Genomic DNA, 25534 nt, shown 5'->3' on the forward strand with positions numbered 1-25534 from the left:
ACGACATTTCGGGATCTGACCTCAAAAGGAATACAATTTCTCTGGGGAGCAGGCCGCAGGCGCGTAGCCCTGGCGACGCTGCAAAGCTCCACAAGGACAGGGGGGGCTAGCAGTCCCCGACCTTGAGGCATGTTACCTTGCAGCACAGCGCCAATGGTTTCTGAGATGGCTGGCGGACAGTAGAAACCCGGAAAGGACACAGTCTCCATTCGACCCAGAGGTCCCTGCTATGGCAATAATCTTGCTCAGATTAAAGCAGAGACCGCAAAGGGGAACGGAAGAAGAAAAAATAATAACGCAATACTGGACAAGATGGCTCCAGTGAGCTGTATGCAGGGTCCCCAACTCCCCAGACATACTTACAGAAATGTTCCGATATTCACCGGACAAAGGGAATTGGGCTGGACTGGAAGGTAGCTGGGGCAGCAGTAATTGGGGCCCTCTTTAGGAAATCCCTGATGCTCCCATTTGAGGAATTCCGAAAGGAGTTTGACCTCCCACACGGACACTTCCTGCTGGATAGAGCACTCACTACGGCGTTCAAGAAACATTGGGCCATGGGAACGACAGAACCCAGAGCACTGGACTGTTGCAGGTACGTGATCCTGTCAGCAGGCAGGATAAAGACGGTCTCATGCATCTATAGAGGAATCAGGAGAGATGTCCAGAAACCTATGGAATGCTTGAGAGCACAGTGGAAAGAGGGCCTAGGGCTGCCAATTACAAAAACAGACTGGGAAAATATTGTTGAATGTACCCTTAAGGTATCAAGAAATGCCTGTTTTACGCTCATAAACAATTATATTCTGCATAGAGCATATCTCACGCCAGCACGAATCAGGCAATACTTTAAGGCGGAAGAAAAGGCATGCCCACGATTCGGGGGAAAAGAGGCACATGTCATGCACAGGTTTTGGGACTGTCCGGGCCTGAGGGGCATCTGGGAGGAGGTGCTAAATGTAGTTTAAAGTACGATAGACAAAGAGGTACCACATAAAATGGTACACTGCATACTAAGCTTGTTCCCACACACGGCCAAGACAAAGGTCATTGGGAGGTTTCAGAACCCATCATATGTCTTAATGAAGAGAGAAATCGCAAAGAATTGAAAGGCTACAAGGGGGCCAAGAATAGAGACCTGGAAAAGAGAGCTGGAGAAATGGGCAGACACAGAGAATAGAATCTTGCTGAGAGAGGCAAACTGAGGCATAGGAAACCTAGAAACTGCGGGGAGATTACTAGATGACATGAGGGAATCGGACCTAGATGAGGCAGCAAAAGCCCAATCAAAATCGCCGCCACCGGAACGGGACAATGAGATGGCGATGCTGATGGGGTAGTAGCTGTGCTCTTTCCGAAGTGTAAGAGGCCATTTGTACAGGTTATATGATAATAGGCTATATACACAAATTCTCTGCACACGTTCAAAAGTAAATACATAAAGTTACATTAAATATCACAATGATGCATGTCTTCATAATTTCAGAGGTCTTTAAATTTAAGATCTTTAAGCCTTCTTAGCCAACATGTGTTGTGTCGCTGTTACAGGGGATTACCCCGCGACTTCTTCAGGGCTGACTTGCACAGCGAACACGCCACGGACTGGAGATCCGAAGGGTTCTACCTAATACTGCTGGATGGGGCATCTCTTCTAAAAGAAACTCCCTTATATTTGGAAGCATATTTAGCTCTCCGGACACAAGACTAATTGGTCTACCTCTTCAGGAGCAGTACTTATAGGAACCCCTTCCGGGTTGGAATTATCAGCGGAATTAGGGGACTACTTGAAACTGACCTCGGCCCTGAAGAACAATAATATAAGTAGTGGTACCCTGTGGGACACATACCAGCTGTTTGAAACAGTGTACCCCCAGATTTCACTACAGTACATAACCGGAGATTCACACCTAGATCTATAAATCTGTAATAGGGCGCCTATGGGCTTTTTACCCAAACGGGTAGCAAAATTAAAAATTGCTGCATTAACACGGAGAAGACCCTCCTGCTACTTATTTTTCGAAGAGTACCAGTTTAGCCTGGCATCCAGCATAACTCCTAAGTAGGAGAAGGCATGTGTCCTGGGGACAGGGATGGTTCCTACCTTAAAACGAAAGGATTTGGTTTGCCCATTACCTATCTGCATCACATATGACTTGGAATTATTAACTAGCAGGTCCCAGCCTTCCATGAAGGACACAAAGGAGATAAGTAATATTTGCAACCCCCTCGCAGTCCGAGCCATAATAACTGCATCGTCGGTGTCCGGTGCCCATGTCTGTAAGGGCAGTTCAGATTCATCCTGCAGGTTGTAGAGGACTCGTTTGTGGGAGGCAGTGTCGATCATGGCTACTAGCCACACCTCCTGTGAAGGTGGTATTGGCGACCTCCATTGTCGCAAGATTCATGGTTTAGCTGTGGCAAGGGCCGTATGAAAGACAGTGTGGTGACTTCAATAACTCTGGCGATTGCCGTAAGTAATGCAGAAGAATAGGAGGGGGGGTGGGTGGGGGTGAGTGGCAGGTGTAGGGGCATGGAGGTACTTCGGGTCTGACCCACATATAACAAGAAGGGTTGCACCAAAGGGCATTACATACAATTTTTATGGGAAATTACCCTGAACATTACGGTAGCAATACGCCTTAATACAAATTTTTACAGAGTTAAACAAAGCTACTCGAGACAGGGAGAATTCATAAACATTCACAACATTAGGTACAAGAAGAGAACAAAGTCAATAGCAGAAACCACAGGAAGACAGGGGAGCAAGGGAACAGATCAATCATCAAACTGGACAACTGGCAATAAAGGAGAGGGGAGACACCACAAGAATAACATCAGCCCTGTTAACAGCCAGAGACAGATAGTGACATATAAGAGAGGGCACCACTATAGTACGTTACGTCAATAAGCAAAAATGGCTGTCAACTATTTAGAATCGGTAGGCATAAACTCACATGTCATAAAATATCCAACCAAATTATCCAAGAATGCAACCAAAAAATTCAAGCACAATCTAATGAGGAAAAACCCGGACATGCGGATCTCTGACCCCTCCTTTAACATAGACAAAGTCATTATAGTGAATGACCTGATATTCTTCACAAGAAGAACGGCTAACTGGGGCAATGTCATGACAAAAATGCTCAACATAAAAACTATAAGCAATATCCCACATGGCACAAAACTTATAATCATACCATCACCAAGATTCAGAGCGGACCTATGCATAACTATTTACAAGAACGGAATAGTACTTATACAAGCAGCCTACAACGAATTAGAAAAATTCGACAAGTTCTCAACCTTAAAAGAAGGTGTAGAGAACTCAAGATCCCAACAACACGGGACCCCACAAGTAGATACCACCTCCACAGACATCGTACTAACTAGAGACCCTCAGGAACCACAACATTCAACACGACTTGGAGACACAACTGGAACAGGAGGCACATTGAATGGGAAGGATACAGAGAGAACAGAAATGTCTACAGGATATGCGAATACCGACCCGGAGTAGTTACAGAGGGAAGATTCAACGCCTCTGCCCCATGATGATACATCTCACACGAGTAGGCCACTCAATGAGAACCTGGAAATCACCCCTTCCATACCCCCCTTACTACAGTACAAGTGACATCTAGAACCTTACGAAACGTATATCCCCCAAGGGTGGTATTAAGATCACAAGACATTGATAGCGCATCCCACACCGCATATAGAGGAGGAGCAGACAACCGAACTAATGACAAGAAGAAAAGGATCTTGGGAAGAATAACAGATCTAAAACAACGGAAGGCAAACCGGGAATCCCAAAATGATCATTCCTAATACGTCACCCCAGATTCAGAAATAAATCTAAAAGCTACAAACACAAATAGGCAATATGTCACAGGACATTCTAAGCACACTGCAAGCGATGGAAAAGATACTTGAAATCACTGTAAGCACTCACTCCAAAGTCGAGCACATCCAAGAACTGGTACATAATTCTCAAAGAAAGAGCAGCGAGACGGCCATGCCATTATCAAATAGGCATAATCGACCAGACAGGAATCGTAATTACTTGTCGGAAGAGGAAACCCTATCCTTACTCCATGCATAGGAGCCCCCGGATCGCAGTAGAGGGGAGGAAATTAGAACAGTCCCGATCGATGCTAATAGAACATCCAGACATATTGAAAGGAAACCCAACCTTAACAACTAACAACATGTCCAGCTAACCACCGACTCGCAAAAGCTGAACCCTAGTAGCTCAGGGAAACCTCCGATATGCCTACTGCTAAACTGTCGGTACGCAGCAAAACATGCATCAGACATTGCTGCCCTCGTCATTAGCCAGGAAATTGACCTGACAATCCTAACAGAAACATGGCTTTCGGAATCCTCGTCTGCAGTCATGGATCTTCTAGTGCCGCCTCAGTATAATATAGTGAGATTAGATAGACTAAAAAAAGACAGGTGGTGGTATAGCCTGCATTCACCGATCGGATATAGAGGTCAGCCAGATACAATCCAACCCACTCGAATCTTGAATACCTAGGTCTCAATATAAGATCGTTAGACAATCAAAGGTGCAACCTGCATGCGCTTTACCACCCACCAGGAAATAATGCTACTTTCATAGACCAGTTAATGGAGATCATAACGGCTAACTCTAACAATCAATCACTCTAATAACATTAATTTACACTGGGACGACAATAATGACAAACAGGTCAACGCTCCTAAAGTCTTTTTATCGGAGCTAAACCTCACCCAAGCCTGCACACAGCCAACACACTCGAAAGGAGCGGCGTTAGACTGGATAATATCGAGAAACAAGGATACTTCAATCCACTCAATTGTTCCATGCGATTGGTCGGATCACCATGCCATAACCTTCCTGATACCCACCTTGAAAAAGAACAAGACCACGCAACCTATCAAACTCAAAAAGTGGACTCGGGACACTAAAGACTCGAATAGTGAACGACTAGTAAAAAGCTGTGAGAAAGACCTAAATCTGCCTAACAACTTGCAGAATATGAATGATCCAACGGATCACTACACTACATCAGTAACGAATATAGTCAACTCCATCATGCCACTAAAACTGAAAAGAGTCACAGAGAAAGTTAAAAATCCACGGTTTAACGGGACACTGAATGAAGGTAGGCGGAAACTAAGACTTGCTGAAAGAAAATGAAGACAGCACCAATCATCCGCCGAACTGAAATCCCTCAGAAAAATCCGAAAGGAGTACAACAAACAGATCCTCAATTTCAAAAAGGAATTTATCAGATCAGAACTGGATAACACCAAAAACAGACCACGGAAACTATTCGAGATCTTCAAGCAACAATCCAATAAGTTGGGCAAATCTGCCCAAGAAACTACAAAAATGCAACTGAGTTGTGAAGAATTCTCATCATTCTTCACCGACAAGGCCAACACGCTTGAAATAGAACTCAGGAGAGCAGCTGACAACCTTCCCAACCAACCACCCTCACTGAACAATACCTCGAAAATCGACCATAATATGGCAAAAAACAAGGCACAGTGGGAAACCTTCAAACTATATGACCAGAATACCATCGCCAAAACGCTCTCGGATATCAAACCTAATAATCACTATAATGACTCACTCCCCTCAAAATGCCTAAAAGAAATCATCCATATTGTCATTCCAATATGGACAAAAATAATAAATGCCTCTCTATCCCAAGGGATCCTTCCAGAATGCCTAAAAACATGTCAAGTCGTCGCCATCATCAAAAAACCTACAGCGGACCCGGCAGATCCTAATAACTTTCGCCCAGTGACCAATATTCCATTGCTTGCCAAATTAATTGAGAAATGTGTGCAAAATCAACAGCCATCACATCGACAATTTCACGCTACTGGACGCCATTTGGGATTCAGAACAGGACATAGCACGGAAAGAGCAATCCTATATATTGTCGATGACGCATTACAGGCCCTAGACCACAATCAAACATGTCTACTAGTCCTTCTTGACCGGTCATCTGCATTTGACATGGTAAATCATGAAAAATTACTAACCAGGCTTCATGATAGGATGGGAATAGCTGCAATGGGAATATCTGGAATTGTGCTGAAATGGTTTGAATCCTTCCTTCAGAATAGAACACAAAGATTCCTGGTCATCCAGACACTATCATCAACATGCCCAAACTCAATTGGAGTTCCTCAAGGATCTACACTATCTCCATCACTGTTCAACTTGTATGTCGAACCTCTTACAGAAATCCTCCGAGACGCAAACATATCCTATCACATGTACGCTGACGACACGCAGATCTACATCAAGATCGCTTCTCTGGAAGATATCAAGTTAATGAATGAGTCCTTAAAAATGTAATTACGATGGTTACTAGCAATCATCTGAAGCTAGATGCACAAAAAACAGAATTCCTATTAATTTCACCACCAAAGAACCACACAGAGGTGAAGGAATGGACCAAACTTATCACAGCACTAAACTGCACCCCTACTCTAGTAGACTCAGCGAAATCACTAGGAATCACGCTGGATGAGAACCTAGACATGAAAGCCCACATCAAATCAATGGCAAAAAGTGCACGATTTCATTTGAACTACATTAGAAAAGTGAAACCATTAATTTCTACAGCGGATCTCAAACTGGCAGTCCAATCCTTAGTTATCTCGAGGATTAAATATGGATGTACAACCTTAGCAGGTCTACCAAAAATTTCAACAGCACCACTGAAAGCATGCCTTAATGCAGCTGCAAGGCTCATCACCGGATCGAGGAAATTCAACCATATCTCTCCACACCTGAAAGCGTTAAACAGGCTACCTTATGAAGCCAGAATTCAACTCAAAATGGCATGCATTACCCACAAAGCACTCCACTACAATACACCAAGATACCTGGCCCAGAAATTTTAGTTATCAGGAGGAAGCAGACCAGCCAGGAGTGCCAAGGAGATGTTGCGGAGACCATCCATCTTCCGGAAGAAGAAAATGTATGATAGAGCTTTCGCAGGAGCAGCCCCCAGAATTTGGAATTCACTCCCTCCAAACATTAGGAAAATTCCAAACACTGCAACATTTAAGAGGGAAGCTAAGATTTTCCTAATGAGTAAGTTCCTTCCATAGGCAAGACAGTTAATCACTATCACCGTGACATAGATGTTACCAAAACAGAACAACAATGTAAGTAAAGAGAAAGTCACCAGCTATAATAACCTATATCGGTACTATACTACTCCGGAATGTAGAATGCACAGGGAAAAAACATTTAAGAGCTATTCCGTACTGGAAATCCCAGTACACCTTGATATCAAGTTGTATCCTAAATCTACCTCATGTCATTGTATATATTTATGTTAATAACTTATGGCTGTATACTTAACCTACCTCATATCATTATGAATCATTCTATTATACAAGATGTATCTCTAACCTACCTCATGTAATGTGAAGCGCTCAGATACCCATGGGTCACGATCGCGCTATGCAAAACTCTTTAAATAAAATAAATAAATATGCAGTGCGTTGCAGCGCGTATTCGTGCACCTCCAACAGCTTGCATGTGAACGTAGGCCCGCTCTGTGCTATTTCACTGGAATCTAGTACCAATCATGCAGGATATTGAAAAGACAAAATTTCAGTTGTGCCTTCTTGCTGCCCCTGTTGAGGACCTCTAGAGGATCTGCCCTCTCATCCTCTTCATAGGTAACTGAAAGCCGTGATTGCCAGTTGGTACAGGGAGCTCGCAACAATCGTTGCGAAAAAAGATGGAAGGAGAGTACTCCATATAATCCAGACATTACCTCCTTGTGCTTACCCTATGCGTAGAGGCACAATTCCAACGGTGAGGTTAACAGGGACCAAGGGCGTGGGCCTAGACACTTCCTCATGCAGTGCTGCAGTTGGGTATTTCTCCAAGATTGCATCGTAGGAAGGGAAAACTCCTCCCTTAGCTGTACAAATGTTTTCAGGTCAAGCGATCCCAATAGGCGTGCGCATGTTGCCAGGCCTATCCATGGTGGATAATACCAGATGGGTGGGGTCCTGTGGGCATCACCCTGTCCCATATAAAACAAATGCCTGCATCAGCAGTCAGCAAGTGCTGTTCAATGAGTACCCAGTGAGGCGTGTCCAAAATCCCTGGCAGTATATAGGCCTGTTGGGGGAGTTGGAGGATGAAAGCTTAGTGTTCCACCGAGGGGAGGCTTAGTTCACCGCTGGAGCAGCGAATTAGTAGCTTTGATATAGCTAGTCGAGGTTTCAAGGAGCCCCACATGAAGGATCTTATCTTGGAATCCATTAGGCACAGCATGGTGAGAGGTACCTGTCTGGGGAGCATCCCAAGGGTATAAATAAAAGACAGGAGAATGACCATGAGTACAGTTTGCATTGTGACCCACATGCAAAGCCTTAGCACCTTCCATTTCTCGAAGTCACAATGCATCTGGGTGAGGAATGGATTCAGGTTGTCTGGGAACGTCCCCACCAAGCCTTTATTCACCAGGATACTAAGGTATTTAATGTGTGAGAGTTGGCAGTGGAAGGGGTAGACATGCCTTTGTGTTGCCGTCTGAGATGGGAAGTGCTTTGCTCTTTTCCCAGTTTATTTTATACCCAGAAAAGGAGGAGAAATCATCTATGATTTGGAGCAGAGATGGCAGGGAACCAACGCAGATCAGTGACTTAGTAGAACATCACCTATTTAAAGGGAAAGTTTGGGGTCACCGATCGGAAGGCTTGTGCCTGTGATGCCAGCAGAGTTACATATGTTGGCTGCCATGGGTTCCACAGCCAGGAGGAAGAGAAGTGGGGAAAAGGGGGGGGGGGGGGGGGAACCCCTGACGTTCTCCTCTGCGAATTGGAAACAGATCTGATATGAAACCCCAGCAGTTCACCTGCGCCGTAGGATTGTCGTTTAGCAATCGCACTTTGGCAATGAATTGGTCACCTAAGCCGAAATGTTCTATTACTTTGAAAAGATAATCCCATTCGATGCAATTAAACTCCTAACCCGCGTCGTGCGTGACTGCTAGCGTGTCGCTAGTGAGGTCCTTGGCAGACCAGAGCATATGGGCGAGAGTGATTAGGTGGTTTCTAGAGGTACGGCACGGTACAAATCCTACTTGGTTGCTGTGCACCGATGAGGGGAGGACTTTTCGTGTGCGGGATGCCAAGATACTGGCCAAGATTTTAATGTTGCAACTCAGCAGAGAGAGAAAAGTCACGCAGGCGCCAGGAGGGAACGGCAGAGGGAGGAAGGGGTGCAGGTTTCGGTTAAGCGGCTGGCACGTAGCAGGGGATATAGGGCACACTGGTACAATCAGGGACTGAGGTGAAGGAGTTTTCGTCCTGGGGATGCGATTAATGAACAGAATGAAACTAGTTGGGGGGGGGGGGGGGGGGGGGGGGAGGAAGGAGGGAAGAGGGAGGGGAGGCCTGGTCGATGCAATGAGAGGCACAAAGTAACCAGACAGGAGAGGGTACAAATTACTATGTAGCACATGTAACACTAGACTTCCTGCCGCAGGTTTAAACTCGCTATTGCACCGCTCCAAGATCATAGTCTACCTGGAGGACAGGACGATGCTCAGGGTAGGTCACGAAGATGAAGGAGTCAGGCAGGCTGAGGGTGTAATGTTGGCTAGTGAGGGAAGGGCAACCCCTGTTAACATAGCTGCGCTCAGTACGTCATAGGGGAACAGTATCGGAGTCAAGGCCGGATTTGGGAAAAAAGATGTAAGGGTACAACAGGTTAAGCACAGATGCTGGTGGCAGTTACAAAGAGAACAGTAAGAGCTGTGGTAGCATCATTGATAAATTACTTATACAACACTCAAATAGCATAAACAGTGCAAGCGATGTGAACTTCAGAGGTGAGTGGGATTTGTCCCTCTGTTGATCATGAATAAAGGCGGTCATGGTTTGGAGGGCAGAAACCGTGTCCTCATGGGTGCGGGTTGTCCTTTCATGTTCTTTTCCACAATTCCGTGATCAGCTGGTAATCCGCTGTCTGCGGTCCGATGGTTAGGGGAGGGCGCTGTTATGTGACTGATCAGGAGCGTCATGTTTGAGGTCCATGTCTTGCGATCCTATGGTGTCCAGGAACCGGCGTAGATCTTCTGGTTAGAAATCCTTGGAGTCACCATCTCTAGTAATGTGGAAGCGGGCAGGCTCAAAAAGACCATATGTGATGTTCATCTGGCGTAATCTAGGTCTTGGGGAGAGAACGGCCTTGCGGCGATCGTTAGTTTCTCTGGAAAAATCTATGGCTATCCGGATACTATGACCTTTGTATGTGATCGGCCCTTAGACGCGTGCCGCAGCCAATGCTTCGTCTGCTCGCAGCATAGGAAATGGGAAATGAGGGGACAGGGTTTGGCATCTCTCAAAAACGCTTTGGCAGTGGAGCCTTCAATTGCCTCCGGGAAGCCAAAAAAGCAGACATTGTCCCTCCTGCTGCGGTCTTCCAGGTCAATCAGTTTGCTACGGAGGAAGATAAGTTCTTGATACCTGTCCTGCATAGTGTCGAGGCGGCCTCCCCTACTGTTAGCCTTAAGTCCAGTCCTTCCGCTCGTGCGTGGAATCTCACAATATCCGCTCTCATCTATTTCGCCACGCATGCTATCTTAGATAGAGGAGTCAATTCCTTCTAGCTGATTTCCTGCAAGATGTGGTCCATGGTCTCGCCTATTGCATAGGCTGTTGGGGGCATAGAGGAACTGTTCGTAGGAGGGGTGTCACCCTACATGGCCATGGTGCGTGGTTGTTGGAGTACTTCCGTGAATAGAAGTTGCTTGGACGACTTGCTCCCGTGCTTGTTAGTAGACTTTCGGTCCTGTTCACAGGATGGTGCCCTCCTCTGATGTGCCAAGCTGCCTGGTGCTTGCAGAGCAAGACCGATGGCACCCCAATGGTGGACTAGCGAGTGCAGTGTCTAGTATGGTTGCTCCATGGCAGCCAGTGGATAAGGGAGGAATCCCGCCATGCTATGATGTTGTTGCAAGTTGTTCCTTAAATTACCACTGAAGGGACCCAGAAGAGTCTGTCAAGTCACATTTGCTGCCTGGGCTGTGAGAGAAGAGGAGAAGTTCCAGAGGCTCGCGAGGGGAACTTCAGGCGAGAGGTCCTCCTGGTCTAGTTTTCAACACATTGCGTGGTCCGTGTTGGTTCCCGAGTGATAGGCAGGCGAAGAATAAGGAGCAGGGCGGTTAACACTGTTTGCTGCCCAGAGGACCAGCGTCGCGTAAGACTCAGCCTGTCCTAGACATCCTAGGAATGACGCGGTAAGGATGTCTGGGATTGATGCGGGTACCCACTTCATCGTTGGTGGCAATGCTTGGTATACAGTTACAGCAGTAAAGAATGGGTGGCCAGATTGTTAATGCACATCTAAGTGTGGTGCATGAGACGATATGGTGATCGGGGAGGGGTGGGCTTATGGACCGCTCAACCTGGACATGATGGTCCTCGGAGTTAAGCCTGCCTGCTCAAAGTGGGAAGCCAAAAGGGGGAAGTCTAGTGTTTCCACGTCGAGCTGGGCGCTAGGTTGGGGAAGGATCCAAGAGGCTCTTACTGTGAGCCTCTGGGGGGAGGCGAGAGGGGGGGGGCGGGTTTGTTCCCTTTGTGATCACAGGGCTGTCACAAATCTCCAGTGTGTGCTCAGCATGGCGCGTAAGACAGGCTCAAAAAAGCAAAGATGTGCAGAGGGTGGGAGAGAGCATCAACGCAAGGGCCAAGGCTTCAGGCACGCCTCTAGGCCCCACGCTCCCGCCTCGTCAACAGGATGAATCCACTCCAGTGCAGTGTGTGACATCCTCGGATCTTGATCCGAGACCACCCGGGGGTCCAGCCAGAGTGAGGGAGGCATAGAATTTGACCTCAGCCGCTTCTGGAAGGCCACTGTTACCATCCAGAGCCCTTAGCGGAGCGGAGTTCTCTGTTCGGGCGACATTCTTCGTTCATGGCCAGACTACACCCCAGAGGCAAGTTTCTTCAGTAGGATTTCCAGTGCGACTTTGGCCATTACTGATCTGGGCTGTTTGTGTGCCCTGCTACTACCTTGGTGAAACTAAATTGATGAGTCGCTTGGTCTTTGACATTGGGGGCGACAAGGGTCACCATAGGAGTCTTGACACATGTGATGCCAGTTATCCCATCTGCCGGTTTAAGGTGTACCAAAAGAAATAGTTTCATCAGTAAATCAACTAAAAAAAGCAGCCAGCAGGAAAGAGTCTCACATGCACCACCCGAGAGCTGCGAAATGCCACGTCACCAAATTGTATGTCTACTCGTGTGCCGATGTGTATCCCTTAGCAGATCTGAGGGTGTGTGCGCGATATAAGGTACCAGCACATGCCAATCTCACTGTGCGAGAACTCTCTTTATTGAGGATCTAAGGGCCCAAGTATGCCTTTGTAATGGCTGGTTATGAGTGAGGCTGCAAGGAAATATAAGGTAGCGTGTCGTCTGGAGTTAGATGTTGGTCCATGAAAATACTTCGTTCTGAGGAGTCTCACAGTCATGTGGTGTTCAGTCCATGATGCTGTTGACCAGGATGCTGTAGTCGGTTCCAAGTCCCCATGGTTCCAAAATGCACGTTGGACTGGGTGGGTGACAGTAGTGCTCAAGAAAAACAGCAACGCAGGAGTATCAGGAAAACATGGGATTTTATGATAGGATGGCGATGAGTGGCAATGAGTGGCAGTCTGATAATTTTCTCCGAGCCCCAAGGATACCATAAAAGTTGTTGGGGTTAGTACAGGGGCCCCCTATTGGGCAAGTAGCATTGAGCCCATCCGCTATATGTTGCCAGCATCGGTCCACGCTTAGTCTCTACTGTGAAGGGAGTGTCACTGGCACAGGAAGTGCTGCTGGAGGGTAAAGAGCATGGGGACTGTGGGCCGAATACCTGTATCTGGATCTAGAGGAGATAAGGCATCAAAGGCCTGCCTCTCCATTTGCAGGTCAGCCGGGCCTGTGATGATCCAATGTATGTTGGTATCAGGGCCCCGGGTGCACTCCACATCAACTCTCAGTAGAAACAAATGTTTGGCTAGGTGACCGGTCGCTGACGGAGGAGCCTTTTATTGTCTCCTTGCTGCAAATGAGGATGCCGGAGGCATGCAGAGGTGGGTTTGGTCCGACCGCAGATGTGCAGGCTCACAATTAAGCAGTAATGGAGGTGGTCTGTGCCAGATTTTTAGGCTCCTGGCGTGACCCCTCCACCCCATCTCCCACTGTCAATGGCTGTTTATTATAGCAGCCATCCACTTGGTGCGGCGACAACCAATAAGGGGTGCCGGATCGCCAAATCGGTTTATCTGGAGCCAGCCATCTTGGGTGAGGCCAGATTCTGACCCCCATCCCACCTCTCTTGAAAATTTAAAGTTTGAATCTTTCTGCAATTTTTATTTTACATTACTTCTATTCAACTGCTTCCAACATCTTTTCTGAACAACTCGCTAACAACTTTTTTAATGTATTTATTTTTGCACTAGTGATTCTATGGTTATTCTTCATGTTTGCAGACATACTGCCTTTCATTTGAAAGTGTTACGCACCAAGGATTGAAGTGGTTTAAGAGAACGGTGATGGTGTGACTGGAATGATGCATCAGGAGAGGGTCAAATTATGAGGCATGATGAGTAAATTTTGCGGTGAGAAAGGGCAAATTACGCAGCATTAAGTGGCACATAATTACCTCAATATTTAGTCATTTTTAAACTTAACACTGTCTGGGCATTAGTTGCACCTCATTAGTACCAGTTTAACCCCCAAATATAGCAATCAGCTACAGACAGGTGCCCATTCAAGGTCCTAACACTGCGTGGCAACACGTTTCACTGCGTTTTTACTAACGTCTAAACCGGTTGAGCTAGAAATGTCTTTTTGTTAAAATCTGCAGATTACACAGCAGATGACGGATTAAGCTGCAAATCTAGTTATGCGAAGATCACAGCAGCTGCACATTTGCTTAATTCCAGTGGCCCGATTACAAGGGATAAAGTACCCCTGCTGTACGTGATAAGGATACTGCAAGTCACCTGAGAGTTCCTTTACCTTATTAAGGAACTCTGCCTTCTTCATCTATAGGACCATGGCACCCCTCGGTGACCTGCAACAGCCTTACAATGTACGGCTTGGGGTACTTTATCCCATATACAATACATGGGATTCTGCAATTCCTGTATAAACGTCTGTGTCCAAGTTCTTTATAATTGGAAACTTGACACACCCCCATAAGCCGATCATAAAGAAAAGATGTCAGAACTTAACTGTAACAAGTTATTGCAGTCGAGGTCTGAGGTCACAATGCCTGCTTCTAGAGCCAGCTGCCGAGGTGTAATGCAGGTCCGGCCAATAACATAACAGGCATATTTGTAAAGCGCACATTCACCCCAGCAATGGGGCATATTGGCGCTGAAATAACAGATGTATATTGTTACCCAACTCAATGGTACTCATTTTATCGACCTCAAATGGATGAAAGGCTGAGTGGACCCGCCGGGATTTGTACCTGTGACCATGAGGTCGAACACAGGCCCCTGCAGTGAATGCATTAGTCCACTGAGCCACCAGACCCGGCAGTAATGTTAGACTATTTCTAACACTTTCTGAGTTACTGCAGCTTTTTAAAAAAAAAATGTTTAAGTGACTTGCATTGAACGGTTTCTAATATCTTTTTGCAACTAATATCCAACAGGTTTTTGATACATTTAATTTTGCATTAGAGGTTACCTTTGTATTCTTTATGTTTGCACGCATGCTCTCTTTTTCATATGTAAGAGGTATGCAGAAATGTTTTAAACTATTTATGGGCCAGCTCGCAACTTCCCTGAGCAAGAACCCACCCACCAGCGCAACGAACCCCAGCGCAGCAGCCACCAACCTCACGAAGTGGATCAGCGACTGCGCAGACGACCTCGCCCCTCTGAGGACCCCGCCTAGCAGACACGGCAGCAAGAAAGCCCCATGGTTCACCGACAAACTCAAGAGCTCCAAGAAGAACTGCAGAGCCCTCGAGAAAGCCTGGTGCAAAGACCCAACACCGGACAACATGACTGCCCTCAAGCTCGCCACCCGAAAACACCACCAACTGATCCACGCCACCAAGAAAACTGAATTCAAGGAACGCTTGGACAACAACGCACACAACAGCAAGGAACTCTTCAACATCGTTAAAGAGCTCTCCAACCCCAACGCCGGAAACAACGGCATCACCCCTTCGCAAGACCTCTGCAACTCCCTCGCCTCCTACTTCCACAACAAGATCGCGGACATACACAACAGCTTCAGCACTCAACCGACGCACGCCACGACCGAACCAGCGCCCCCCACCAATACCCTCCGCACCTGGACCCCGATCAGCACCGAAGACACCATCCGCACGATGAACTCCATCCCCTCCGGATCTCCGACTGACCCCTGCCCTCACCACGTCTTCAACAAGGCCGACACTGTCATCGCACCCTACCTGCGGGACATCATCAACACCTCCAACACCGCTACCTTCCCTGAGAGCTGGAAGGACGCCGAACTCAGCGCTCTACTTTGAAACCATCAGCCGACCCCACCGACCTCAAGAACTACCGCCCCATCTCGCTGCTCCCGTTTCCTGCAAAAGTCACCGAGAAGACCGTCAACAAGCAGCTAGCCGCCTTCCTCGAGACGAACGGATCCCTCGACCTCTCGCAGTCTGGCTTCCGGGGCCAACCACAGCACCGAGACCACCCTGATCGCACCCACCGATGACATCCGAACCCTGCTCGACAACGGAGAAACAGCGTCCCTCATCCTCCTAGACCTCTCCGCGGCCTTCGACACTGTCTGCCACCGTACCCTAGTACAGCGCCTCAGCAACGTCGGAATCCAGGAGAAGGCACTGGAGTGGATCATCTCCTTCCTCGCCGGAAGGACACAGAGTCCGCCTCCCCCCGTTCAGATCAGAAGCCACCGAAGTCATCTGCGGCGTTCCTCAAGGCTCCTCGCTCAGCCCTACCCTCTTCAACGTCTACATGAGCCCCCTCGCAGCCATCGCATGCCAGCACAACCTCAACATCATCTCCTACGCCGACACCCAGCTGATCCTCTCCCTCACCAACGACCCCGCCACCGCCAGAGCCAACCTACACGAAGGGATGAAAGAGGTAGCCGCCTGAAACTGAACTCGGACAAGACGGAAGTCCTCATTCTGGGATCTTCACCCTCCGCCTGGGACGACTCCTGGTGGCCCCCCGCCCTAGGCAGCGCACCCAAACCGACAGACCACGCACGCAACCTGGGCGTCATCCTGGACTCCTCCCTCTCCATGACCAGACAAGTCAACGCCGTCTCCTCGACGTGCTTCAATATCCTGCGCATGCTACGAAAGATCTTCCGGTGGATCCCCACCGAGACCAGGAAGACAGTTACCCAGGCCCTCGTCACCAGCCGCCTGGACTACGGCAACTCCCTCTACGCCAGAACCACCGCCAAACTCCAGAAGAGGCTCCAGCGGATCCAGAACGCCTCAGCACGACTCATACTGGACATCCCATGTCGCAACCACATCTCCGGACATGAGAGACCTGCACTGGCTCCCGGTCAACAAGAGAATCACCTTCCATCTCCTCACCCACGCACACAAAGCCCTACACAACCAAGGCCCAGGATACCTCAACAGCCGACTCAACTTCTACGCTCTCAAACGCCAGCTTCGATCGACCGGCCATGCCCTCGCCGCCGTCCCCCGCATCCGAAGAGCCACCACAGGGGGAAGGTCCTTCTCCTACCTCGCCGCCAAGACTTGGAACTCCCTCCCGACCCACCTCCGCCTGACCCAGGACCACCTCGCCTTCAGGAAGCAGCTCAAACCTGGCTGTTCGAGCAGTAGCGGACCCCCCTCCCCTAGCGCCTTGAGACCCTCTGGGTGAGTAGTGCACTATATAAGTGCCTTGATTGATTGATTGATTGATTGAGAAACGTGATGGTGTGGCTGTATATTAAATGGGATAAAGTACACCCTGCTGCACATAATCGTATTGCAAGTCACCTCAGGGTTCCATAACCTTGGAAATGAACTTAAATGAGCTTGGGCTACAGCCTCATTCCTCTATATGGAATTCCTCCGTTACTTGCAGTATCCTTATAAGGTATGGCAAGGGGAACTTTATCCCTTATATATATCGTACCACGCAGTCCAGTCCTCTCACGCACTTTTATCTCAATGTAAAAGTGCAGACTAAACAGATCAAGCATCTCTCATAAACATCTTGAACCATGTTAACCAACTGAAAAACACAAGTTCAGTTCCAAGCACCAAAAATACACATTGAAGAGTACTTTGAAGCAGTTGTAAAATGAAAAACATAAGCTAATTGACTTATACTCATTAATATAAAGTTACAGAGGGATTACTGAAGCACAGAAGAGTCATTCAAACAAGGTACAGAAGATTATAAGTGAAGGACAAGAAGTAGATCCAGAATTTGTACATTCCTTTTAATCTAGCACTATCCAGTGTTTTATTTTGGTATGGTCCCTTTAATGGTAGAATTTTACCTCTGCTCTCACTTCCCTCGATTGGGAACCCAGTCGTCATTGTTCTTGTCAGACATAATCCACGATCTGCGCCACATTTCAGCAGATTAGCCACTACGTCCTGAAAAGGAAAAAATTAAGACCGTAACTTGTTATTCTTGTTTTCAAGAACAGGTATTCTACCTTTCATGAACTCCGAGAGAACCTCAACATGTGTGCACGATTTTGCAACAGAGTTTTCAAATAAACTCCCTTCATATAGAAATTGTATTTATCACAGAAACAATTTGTGGAAGAGGCCGGGATACCATTTCGGAGGTAGCTGTGCGCTTTACAAATGCTGGTATTTTATTTAATTTAAGTATACAGACTAAAACATTTCAATCAAACTTAAAAGGAAAAAGCTACTCAAAAGATAACCTTATTTTATGCTTGTGGGTATACAATGCAATTATGGCTACAGAGAGGTTTAGTGATGTTAAGAATGCAAAGGGTTTGGGACAAGAAAGGCAAGCTTCTAGATGTATTGAGTGACGTATGAAACTTATGAATACTGAGCACTATATTCGTAGAAATTATTTAAGAATTTGGTCAATGCAGGGGTTCAAGGCAAACCGTTGGAAGTCAGTTGTGTTTCCACTACCAAGGGTGCAAAGGCTATCCTGAGGAGATGTACACTGAGAACCAAAACAATTTCATGCAGGTATCATGGGTAGGACATCACAATATCTTAGGAAAAATTTATAAAAAAGAAACTTAGACCCAGCTATATAAAGACTGACATAGGTTGTGTTCCAGTGGATGGGTCTCCTCTTGATACTAGTTGAGATTTATAACATGATTATTTTACCCCAATTCCTGAAAACACTCCGATTTTGCAGCCGAGTAATGTTTTACAAATCGAGAAGGGGGTGTGGCCAATGACTGACAGGTGAGTTATCATGTTGGGAACTCTCCCGCTGGGGCCATGTGTTTTTTTCACTATTAGATCCGCTCCTAACAGTAACAATAAATATTTTCAAAGGCACAATCTGCAGCAATGGGAATAAGAAATGCTAAACTCTGGTGATTCAGTGGAGGTAGTCAACTGTGAGCCCCTAGTGGGGCTGTGTCTACCTCCTACTGCTTCGAGTGTGTCAGATTGCTCCAACGTGCTGGGGTAGCCATCTTGAGAAGCAGAGGGCTTAAGAGGAGTGGAAAAAATTGGTTGGGAAAAAGCCTGATGGTCGCAGCCTCGGACGCGGAGGTGAGCACCTGCCTCTGTAATCAAGTAGAGTTGGATAAACATTCTGTAGATACAAACAGAATTCTTAAGGCAAAGAGGCTACTTTTGCAATAGGTTGACTGTTATATAGTGAAGAGTTCTTTTGAGGGGTAAACAGGACACAAACGAGGGGTATAAGAAAGGCACATGTTCACCCTGAAGAGTATTGTGGTTCTGAAATCACATGTTTATTGTTATCAAACTAAATGAGGCTTATTTTATCGACCTCTGAATAATGAGAGGCTGAGTGGACCTGCCGAAATTTAAACCTGTGGCTAAGAGGTCAAACAAGATCCTTGGAGTGGATGCATTAGTCCACTGAGCCACGAGACCTGGCTTGGGGAGGGGGTAGTCTATATATTCGAGGTTAGACCAGAAAGGGGCAAATCTATGGGGTACACACATAGGTAAAGAGGCAGGTTAGAAGCTCAGTAGAGGGAAGATCTTGGATTCCCATGGTCAGAAGAATTGGTCTAACGATATTATACTGCAATGTATTAAGTATAAATGGTTAAACCAAGCCTACTAAAGTGTAATGCTACATAACGAGACAACATACATTTAGGGTATTTCAAGGAAATGGACCTCACACAGGAAGAGGACATGTGAGGTGATTATAAAAAGGGAGTGATTTCAAGTGTATTTTAGATTTGCCACGAAATCCAAATGATTTGTAAAGCCCATGTTCACCATTGGGTCTGTTGGCTCTGAAATACCAGTTCTTTATGGTTACCCACCTTAATGTACTCTTTATTACATTTCCATTATTGCATTTTCAGTGCACCTGTCACTGTCTTATTACATTTTTTTAGTAAAAGTAATGGGCCCCTGCCTAAAAGCATAAATCCTAGCAAGGAATAACTAATTTGGAAAAAAGGACAAGTTGCACCGGTTCCGTGCATGAACTTATCAGACAAACCATACGTTGTACACTTCTAATTGTAAATCAAATTAAAAAAAGAAATAGAAAAATATGCTTTTTATTAAATATTCTTTTTATATATACTTTTACGTATTTATAAAAAGGATGTATATAACACTGCATGTTATCTGTAATAAGAAGTATTGTTTAGTTATTAGAGAGTAGCGCTTCGCAATGAAGATGTAGTACAGAACTTTGCAACCCGTAGGTGATCAATGCCTAATATATATTTTCAGTTTGTAGAAATATGTAACTTCCAATACGTTGTCACTTTAGATAACTTATATACATTCTCTTGTTTCATAGAGTTATACAGAACCCCTGAAGAAGGCAGTAGCCGAAACGCGTTGATTGGTTCTGTGTATCATCATCAAAGATCATCGCAACTATAACCTCTCCATCTCTATGTTTTCAATCATTTATAAGATAAAGTAATCATGGTGCAACTAGGATCAATTGACCTTTGTTGTTAAAACTGAGATGCATTAGCAAAATCACACAAGTAAATGTATAAAACATGTTTAAATAAGTAAAAGTATATATAAAAAAAAGAGTATTTAATAAAGAGCATATTTTTCTATTTCTTTGTTTAATTTGATTTATAATTAGAAGTGTACAACGTATGGTTTGTCTTATAAGTTCATGCACGGAACCCGGTGCCACTTGTCCTTTTTTCCAAATTACTCTGTCTTATACAAAACAGACAGGGGTGTGCCGAACAAGATAAGCAAGGGACATTGTTTCCGTGCTACACATCAGTACATAACACATTCAAGATTAGACCATTTCTTAGTATTCAGGGTATTGGAACAGTGTATTTAAAAAAAGAACATCAATGGATTGAATGCTAAACCATGTCAAACATTCACTCCCAGTGCAGAGATTTGGGCCTAAATCCATTGCTTTTTAGGTCTCGCTGAAGTAATGCGTAAGCATTGTTTTCGGTGAGATTCTAGTAAGCTGCTTTCAAAAGTCTACCCACTGCGGATAGCATTCAGTTCCTGTGAGTCAGGCGTGTGCACAGGAATTTGCTCCCCCTACCCCTCAGCAAGGCAAGACAAAAACATCACAGCGTCCGCGCCCGCTTTGATTCCATTTGCCAGCAGCCACTTCACGCTCTCCGTAGGTATAAACAGGACCATCTGCTCATGAATCAGAATGCTGGCATGGTTGCCCGGCCCCCCTCCCAGTGATGCCTTTCCTCTGTTCAGCTTCAAACGGTGCCCATGCACTGCTCCCCATCGTTCGCTCTACACACCGCACCCCTTTTCACTCCCTATGCAGCACAACCATCACTCAGTCACATCTGCACGACTGGACCCTTCCTCAGCATCCCCACCGTGCCCCAGGTGTCTTTTTTTGCCATACAAACTCCACCCACTGTTTCGCTGCACTCTGTACCCTTTTTTTACACTGCTCCACCTCAATATTCATACACCCTACTTATTTTAAATTACACTGTCTCAATTGCAGGCAAATAATTTCGCCTCTTCTGTTTCCCCACATTTATGGAGACCTGTTTCTGTTTCTAAAATATCCGTTATCAGTTTTTGAGGCCTGTTTAATGAATTCTGTGTACAAGGTATTCGTTTTCCAGCCTGTATGTATACTGCTAAGAGCATGGATCAGTAGGATGTTTACAGTGCTCCTTAATTTTCAGTTCTACAAAAGTCAAGCATAAACCATTCTCGTCCTCCACAAACGAGTGTATAGTTAGAGTATAGTGATAGGTGCAATGTATATGTATTTGTGAAAGGTTTGTTTCCTAGTATTTACCTTTCAGAAATTCACAAGCACCTTCCAGAGTATACATCGTTGCTCCCCCTTACACACCCTCACACACCCTAACCCTCACACACACACACACACCCCCCCTCACCTCCATACATCCCCTCACCCACACCCCCCCTCACCCCCATACATCCCCTCACCCCCACACATCCCCTCACCCCCACACATCCCCTCACCCCCACACATCCCCACACCCCCCTCACCCCCACACATCCCCTCACCCCCACACATCCCCTCACCCCCACACATCCCCACACCCCCCTCACCCCCATACATCCCCTCACCCACACATCCCCTCACCCCCACACATCCCCTCACCCCCACACATCCCCTCACCCCCACACATCCCCTCACACATCCCCTCACCCCCACACATCCCCTCACACATCCCCTCACCCCCACACATCCCCACACCCCCCCTCACCCCCATACATCCTCACCCACACCCCCCCTCACCCCCACATCCCCACCCCCACACATCCCCTCACCCACACCCCCCCTCACCCCCACACATCCCCACCCCCCCTCACCCCCACACATCCCCTCACCCCCACACATCCCCTCACACCCACACATCCTCACCCCCACACATCCCCTCACCCTCACACATCCCCTCACCCCCACACATCCCCTCACCCCCACACATCCCCTCAACCCCACACATCCCCTCAACCCCACACATCCCCTCAACCCCACACATCCCCTCAACCCCACACATCCCCTCAACCCCACACATCCCCTCGCCCCCACACATCCCCTCACCCTCACTCACAGCCCCTTACTCACAGCCCCTCACTCACAGCCCCTCACTCACAGCCCCTCACTCACAGCCCCTCACTCACAGCCCCTCACTCACAGCCCCTCACCCTCACCCAACACACCCCCACACACACACCCCCACACCCCCCTCACCCCCACACATCCCCTCACCCCCACACATCCCCTCACCCCCACACATCCCCTCACCCCCACACATCCCCTCACCCCCACACATCCCCTCACCCCCACACATCCCCTCACCCCCACACATCCCCTCACCCCCACACACCCCCACACACCCCCACAGCCCCTTACCCTCACAGCCCCTCACCCTCACAGCCCCTCACTCTCACAGCCCCTCACTCTCACAGCCCCTCACTCTCACAGCCCCTCTCACAGCCCCTCAATCACACCCTCACTCACACCCTCACCCACCCTCACCCACCCGCACACGCCAGCACACGCACGCACACGCCCTCACCCGCACACGCCCTCACCCGCACACGCCCTCACCCGCACACGCCCTCACCCGCACACGCCCTCACCCACCCTCACCCGCACACACCCTCACCCGCACACACCCTCACACCCCCTCACACACCCTCATCCTCACACCCCCTCACCCCCACCCTCACACCCCCTCACACCCCCACCACCACTCACCCACCCCCTCACCCTCACACGCCCTCACCCTCACACCCCCTCACTCTCCCACACCCCCTCACACACCCACACTCACAGCATAATAAAACATAACATAGCATAACAAAACATAGCATAGCAAAACAAAACATAGCATAGCAAAACAAAACATAGCATAGCAAAACAAAACATAGCATAGCAAAACAAAACATAGCATAGCAAAACAAAACATAGCATAGCAAAACAAAACATAGCATAGCAAAACAAAACATAGCATAGCAAAACAAAACATAGCATAGCAAAACAAAACATAGCATAGCAAAACAAAACATAGCATAGCAAAGCAAAACATAGCATAGCAAAACAAAACATAGCATAGCAAAACAAAACATAGCATAGCAAAACAAAACATAGCAAAACAAAACATAGCAAAACAAAACATAGCATAGCAAAACAAAACATAGCAAAACAAAACATAGCAAAACAAAACATAGCAAAGCATAGCACAGCAAAGCATAGCACAGCAAAGCATAGCACAGCAAAGTACAGCAAAGCATAGCACAGCAAAGTACAGCAAAGCATAGCACAGCAAAGTACAGCAAAGCATAGCACAGCAAAGCATAGCACAGCAAAGCATAGCACAGCAAAGCACAGCACAGCAAAGCATAGCACAGCAAAGCATAGCACAGCAAAGCACAGCACAGCAAAGCATAGCACAGCAAAGCATAGCACAGCAAAGCATAGCACAGCAAAACACATAGCATAACACATAGCATAACACATAGCATAACACATAGCATAACACAAGGCATAACACATAGCATAACACATAGCATAACACATAGCATAACACATAGCATAACACATAGCATAACACATAGCATAACACATAGCATAACACATAGCATAACACATAGCATAACACATAGCATAACACATAGCATAACACATAGCATAACACATAGCATAATAACACATAGCATAATAACACATAGCATAATAACACATAGCATAATAACACATAGCATAATAACACATAGCATAATAACACATAGCATAATAACACATAGCATAATAACACATAGCATAATAGCACATAGCATAATAGCACATAGCATAATAGCACATAGCATAATAGCACATAGCACATAGCATAATAGCACATAGCATAATAACACATAGCATAATAGCACATAGCATTATAGCACATAGCATTATAGCACATAGCATTATAGCACATAGCATTATAGCACATAGCATAACACCACATAGCATAACACCACATAGCATAACACCACATAGCATAACACCACATAGCATAACACCACATAGCATAACACCACATAGCATAACACCACATAGCATAACACCACATAGCATAACACCACATAGCATAACACCACATAGCATAACACCACATAGCATAACACCACATAGCATAACACCACATAGCATAACACCACATAGCATAACACCACATAGCATAACACCACATAGCATAACACCACATAGCATAACACCACATAGCATAACACCACATAGCATAACACCACATAGCATAACACATAGCATAACACATAGCATAACACATAGCATAACACATAGCATAACACATAGCATAACACATAGCATAACACATAGCATAACACATAGCATAACACATAGCATAACACATAGCATAACAACACATAGCATAACAACACATAGCATAACAACACATAGCATAACAACACATAGCATAACAACACATAGCATAACAACACATAGCATAACAACACATAGCATACCAACACATAGCATACCAACACATAGCATACCAACACATAGCATAACAACACATAGCATAACAACACATAGCATTACAAAACATAGCATTACAAAACATAGCATTACAAAACATAGCATTACAAAACAGCATTACAAAACATAACATAACAAAACATAGCATAGCATAACAAAACATAGCAGAGCTTAACAAAACACAACAAAGCATACAGAACAAATAAAAGCATAGAATAGCAAAACATAGCATAGCATAATAAAACACAGCAAAACATAGCAGAGCTTAACAAAACAAAACATAACATAGCATAGCATAACACAGCATAGCAGAACAAATAAAAGCATAGGCTAGCAAAACATAGCATAGCATACAGCATCACTCAGCACCACCACAGCATCACTCAGGGGCACCACAACATCACTCAGCGCCACCACAGCATCAATCTGTGCAACCATTCAACAACGCCCAGTGACTAACATCCCTTTACTGGCCAAGCTGACTGAGAAATGTGTGCAGAACCAACTGAGCCAACACATCACCAAATTCTCCTTGCTAGACGAATGTCAATCGGGATTCAGAGCAGGGCACAGCACGGAAACAGCGATTCTCCATATTATTGATGACGCGCTGCAGGCCCTTGACCAAAATCAAGCATGCTTACTGATTCTCCTAGACCTATCATCGGCATTTGATACGGTAAATCATGAGGCATTACTGGCCAGGCTACGGGACAGGATGGGACTATCGGGAATGGTGCTGAATTGGTTCGAGTCCTTTTTACAGAACAGAACGCAGCGCTTCCTGGTTAACCAATCTACTTCACTTCCGTGCCCTATCTCAATTGGAGTCCCTCAAGGTT

At 46.4% G+C, this 25534-nt stretch overlaps 1 protein-coding gene across 3 annotated transcripts in view; it reads right to left on the reverse strand.

Moving 5' to 3' along the window:
• Nucleotides 1-25534, reverse strand: part of ASB7 (ankyrin repeat and SOCS box containing 7) — a 258258-nt gene that overhangs the window by 175452 nt on the left and 57272 nt on the right. For all 3 annotated transcript variants that reach the window (XM_086958060.1, XM_086958059.1, XM_086958061.1), the window contains exon 3: nt 17536-17635. The gene's annotated coding sequence lies outside the window, so the exon portion shown is untranslated. The remainder of the gene's footprint in view (nt 1-17535; nt 17636-25534) is intronic.

This window comes from Lissotriton vulgaris, chromosome 2_1 (genome assembly GCF_964263255.1).
Source record: "Lissotriton vulgaris chromosome 2_1, aLisVul1.2, whole genome shotgun sequence".
Classification (NCBI taxonomy): domain Eukaryota; kingdom Metazoa; phylum Chordata; class Amphibia; order Caudata; family Salamandridae; genus Lissotriton; species Lissotriton vulgaris.